The 5,000-nt window shown below is 50.3% G+C and overlaps 1 protein-coding gene across 1 annotated transcript in view; it reads right to left on the bottom strand.

The window, feature by feature from the left end:
* The window catches only part of LOC109064917 (WW domain-binding protein 11-like), an 18,672-nt gene that overhangs the window by 12,099 nt on the left and 1,573 nt on the right, over window positions 1-5,000 (bottom strand).

Below are 5,000 nucleotides of genomic sequence, written 5' to 3'. Positions count from 1 at the left end.
TCTCGCCAGTCTGTCTGTCTCTCGCCAGTATGTCTGTCTGTCTGTCTCTCGCCAGTATGTCTGTCTGTCTGTCTGTCTCTCGCCAGTCTGTCTGTCTGTCTCTCGCCAGTCTGTCTGTCTGTCTGTCTCTCGCCCGCCAGTCTGTCTGTCTGTCTGTCTCTCGCCAGTCTGTCTGTCTGTCTGTCTGTCTCTCGCCAGTCTGTCTGTCTCTCGCCAGTCTGTCTGTCTCTCGCCAGTCTGTCTGTCTGTCTGTCTCTCGCCAGTCTGTCTGTCTGTCTCTCACCAGTCTGTCTGTCTCTCGCCTGTCTGTCTGTCTGTCTGTCTGTCTCTCGCCTGTCTGTCTGTCTGTCTGTCGCCTGTCTGTCTGTCTGTCTCTCGCCTGTCTGTCTGTCTGTCTCTCGCCTGTCTGTCTGTCTGTCTCTCGCCTGTCTGTCTCTCGCCAGTCTGTCTGTCTGTCTGTCTCTCGCCAGTCTGTCTGTCTGTCTCTCGCTAGGCTGTCTGTCTCTCGCCAGTCTGTCTGTCTCTCGCCAGTCTGTCTGTCTCTCGCCTGTCTGTCTGTCTCTCGCCTGTCTGTCTGTCTGTCTGTCTCTCGCCTGTCTGTCTGTCTGTCTCTCGCCTGTCTGTCTGTCTGTCTGTCTGTCTCTCGCCTGTCTGTCTGTCTGTCTCTCGCCAGTCTGTCTGTCTGTCTCTCGCCAATCTGTCTGTCTCTCGCCTGTCTGTCTGTCTGTCTCTCGCCTGTCTGTCTGTCTGTCTCTCGCCTGTCTGTCTGTCTGTCTGTCTGTCGCCTGTCTGTCTGTCTGTCTGTCGCCAGTCTGTCTGTCTGTCTGTCTGTCTGTCGCCAGTCTGTCTGTCTGTCTGTCGCCAGTCTGTCTGTCTGTCTGTCTGTCTGTCTGTCTGTCTGTCTGTCTCTCGCCAGTCTGTCTGTCTGTCTGTCTGTCTGTCTCTCGCCAGTCTGTCTGTCTGTCTGTCTGTCTGTCTGTCTCTCGCCAGTCTGTCTGTCTGTCGGTCTGTCTCTCGCCAGTCTGTCTGTCTGTCTGTCTGTCTCTCGCCAGTCTGTCTGTCTGTCTCTCGCCAGTCTGTCTCTCGCCAGTCTGTCTGTCTGTCTGTCTGTCTGTCTCTCGCCAGTCTGTCTGTCTGTCTGTCTCTCGCCAGTCTGTCTGTCTCTCGCCAGTCTGTCTGTCTGTCTCTCGCCAGTATGTCTGTCTCTCGCCAGTCTGTCTGTCTCTCGCCAGTATGTCTGTCTGTCTGTCTGTCTCTCGCCAGTCTGTCTGTCTGTCTGTCTGTCTCTCGCCTGTCTGTCTGTCTGTCTGTCTCTCGCCTGTCTGTCTGTCTGTCTGTCTCTCGCCTGTCTGTCTGTCTCTCGCCTGTCTGTCTGTCTGTCTCTCGCCTGTCTGTCTGTCTGTCTCTCGCCTGTCTGTCTGTCTGTCTCTCGCCAGTCTGTCTGTCTGTCTCTCGCCTGTCTGTCTGTCTGTCTCTCGCCTGTCTGTCTGTCTGTCTCTCGCCTGTCTGTCTGTCTGTCTCTCGCCTGTCTGTCTGTCTGTCTCTCGCCAGTCTGTCTGTCTGTCTCTCGCCAGGTCTGTCTGTCTGTCTGTCTGTCTCTCGCCTGTCTGTCTGTCTGTCTCTCGCCTGTCTGTCTGTCTGTCTCTCGCCAGTCTGTCTGTCTGTCTCTCGCCAGTCTGTCTGTCTGTCTCTCGCCTGTCTGTCTGTCTGTCTCTCGCCTGTCTGTCTGTCTGTCTCTCGCCATCTGTCTGTCTGTCTCTCGCCAGTCTGTCTGTCTGTCTCTCGCCAGTCTGTCTGTCTGTCTCTCGCCAGTCTGTCTGTCTGTCTCTCGCCAGGCTGTCTGTCTCTCGCCAGTCTGTCTGTCTGTCTGTCGCCTGTCTGTCTGTCTGTCGCCTGTCTGTCTCTCGCCTGTCTGTCTGTCTGTCTCTCGCCAGTCTGTCTGTCTGTCTCTCGCCAGTCTGTCTGTCTATCTCTCGCCAGTCTGTCTGTCTGTCTCTCGCCAGGCTGTCTGTCTCTCGCCAGTCTGTCTGTCTGTCTGTCGCCTGTCTGTCTGTCTGTCGCCTGTCTGTCTCTCGCCTGTCTGTCTGTCTGTCTCTCGCCTGTCTGTCTGTCTGTCGCCAGTCTGTCTGTCGCCAGTCTGTCTGTCGCCAGTCTGTCTGTCGCCAGTCTGTCTGTCTGTCTGTCTGTCGCCAGTCTGTCTGTCTGTCTGTCTGTCGCCAGTCTGTCTGTCTGTCTGTCTCTCGCCTGTCTGTCTGTCTGTCTGTCGCCAGTCTGTCTGTCGCCAGTCTGTCTGTCGCCAGTCTGTCTGTCTGTCGCCAGTCTGTCTGTCTGTCTGTCGCCAGTCTGTCTGTCTGTCTGTCTGTCTGTCTGTCTGTCTGTCTGTCTGTCGCCAGTCTGTCTGTCTGTCTGTCGCCAGTCTGTCTGTCTGTCTGTCTGTCTGTCTGTCTGTCGCCAGTCTGTCTGTCTGTCTGTCTGTCTGTCTGTCTGTCTGTCGCCAGTCTGTCTGTCTGTCTGTCTGTCTGTCGCCAGTCTGTCTGTCTCTCGCCAGTCTGTCTGTCTGTCTGTCTCTCGCCAGTCTGTCTGTCTGTCTGTCTCTCGCCAGTCTGTCTGTCTGTCTGTCTCTCGCCAGTCTGTCTGTCTGTCTGTCTCTCGCCAGTCTGTCTGTCTGTCTGTCTCTCGCCAGTCTGTCTGTCTGTCTGTCTCTCGCCAGTCTGTCTGTCTGTCTCTCGCCAGTCTGTCTGTCTAACCTTTCAGTCTCTCTCTTACCTGTCTGTCTGTCTCTCACCAGTCTGTCTGTCTGTCTCTCACCAGTCTGTCTGTCTGTCTCTCACCAGTCTGTCTGTCTGTCTCTCACCAGTCTGTCTGTCTAACCTTTCTGTCTCTCTCTTACCTGTCTGTCTGTCTCTCACCAGTCTGTCTGTCTGTCTCTCAACAGTCTGTCTGTCTGTCTCTCACCAGTCTGTCTGTCTAACCTTTCTGTCTGTCTCTCACCAGTCTGTCTGTCTTTCTAACCTTTCTGTCTCTCACCAGTCTGTCTGTCTCTCACCAGTCTGTCTGTCTTTCTAACCTTTCTGTCTCTCTCTTACCTGTCTGTCTGTCTGTCTGTCTCTCACCAGTCTGTCTGTCTGTGTCTCACCAGTCTGTCTGTCTGTCTTTCTAGCCTTTCTGTCTCTCTCTTTCCTGTCTGTCTGTCTGTCTCTCACCAGTCTGTCTGTCTGAGTCTCACCAGTCTGTCTGTCTTTCTAACCTTTCTGTCTGTCTCTCACCAGTCTGTCTGTCTTTCTAACCTTTCTGTCTGTCTCTCACGTCTGTCTGTCTCTCTAACCTTTCTGTCTGTCTCTCACCAGTCTGTCTGTCTTTCTAACCTTTCTGTCTGTCTCTCACCAGTCTGTCTGTCTCTCTCTTACCTGTCTGTCTGTCTCTCACCAGTCTGTCTGTCTCTCTCACCTGTCTGTCTGTCTTTCTAACCTTTCTGTCTCTCTCTTACCTGTCTGTCTCTCACCAGTCTGTCTGTCTTTCTAACCTTTCTCTCTCTCTCTTACCTGTCTGTCTGTCTCTCACCTGTCTGTCTCTCTCTCACCTGTCTGTTTGTCTGTCTGTATGTCTCTCACCCATCACTGAGATTAAACACACATTTACATCTGTAACTGTGACACTCGTGTTCACTAAATGTCAGCTAATCACACTCTAAAGAGCACACAGACTGAGAAGTGTGCACTAACCAGTCCAGAGCTCAGGACAGGGTTCCCACTCCTTGGTTAAATTTAAAATTCAAGGACCTTTCAAGGACTTTCCAGATCCAATACCCTCAAATTCAAGGACTTATTGTGACATTCCAAGTGAGAGCAAGGTTACATCGTGTTACCTTGTAAGATACATTGTTACAGTTTTCATGTGTCAAACAAACTTTGGCATTTATTTTTGGCCATATGACAGAGATCTGATATTCTATTTGTATTTCTGTTTTGCATAAAACTGAAGAATAATCAGTACATCCTATACTGTATTATAAAATGATCTGATATTAACTTTTGCATTAGGGTTGCCAACTTCAGAAAATGAAAATAAAGGACAACTGTGATTCTTTTTAGGAAAATAAGGGACAGAATAAGGGACGCTCAAAATACTTGTTCTGTACCACATGGAGTATGCCATTTAATTGGGTTCAATCCCAGGCTGTGTCTGGGCCACTCAAGGACATTCACAGAGTTGTCTATACTCTTGCTGTGTGTTTAGGGTCATTCTCCTGTTGTAAGGTGAACCTTCTGCCCAACTGAGGCTCTGAATGCTCTGGACTGGGTTTCCATTAAGGTCTTTCTCTATATTTTCTTCTACTCTGAGGAGTCTCTCAGTCCCTGCTGCTGAAAAGCATCCCCACAGCATGAGCTCCAGCACACTTTACTTTGGGATGCTGCTCTGCAGGTGATGAGCAGAGCTGGTTTCCTTCAGACATGATGCTTAGAACTGAGGTTCATCAGACCAGAGAACCTTGTTTCTCAGTGTCTGAGGGTCCTTTAGGTGCTTATTTGTAAATTCTAAGTGTGTTTTCATGTGTCTTCACTGAAGAGAGGACTGAGGTTGGCCACACCTCTATAAAGCCCAGATCGGTGGAGTGATGTTTGTCCTTCTGTAGTTTCTCCACATATGATCATGGAGCTCAACTAGAGTGACCATCAGGTTCTTGGTCACCACACTAACCAAAGCCCTTCTCCATCAGTTGCTCAGTTTGAACAGATGTCCAGCTCTAGGAAGAGTCCTGGTTGTTTCAAACCTCTTCCATTAAGTGTAACAGGAAGGTCTGTATATATCGGAGTTAACGTCGTTAACGTGTAGCCACATCTATAATCAATGTGAATGCTCCTGAGCTAAACAGGTATGAATACATATGCAATAGAATCATTTACGTTTTTTTTTTTTTTTACTTTGTCATCATAGTGTATGTGGTGTAGAATGATGTGGGGAAAAAACGTAATTTAAAGCAGTTTAACATAAGGCAGCAA

This window comes from Cyprinus carpio, chromosome A3 (genome assembly GCF_018340385.1).
Source record: "Cyprinus carpio isolate SPL01 chromosome A3, ASM1834038v1, whole genome shotgun sequence".
Classification (NCBI taxonomy): domain Eukaryota; kingdom Metazoa; phylum Chordata; class Actinopteri; order Cypriniformes; family Cyprinidae; genus Cyprinus; species Cyprinus carpio.
The sequence above is the reverse complement of the archived record's forward strand: the minus strand, read 5'-3'. Positions and strand labels throughout refer to the sequence as shown.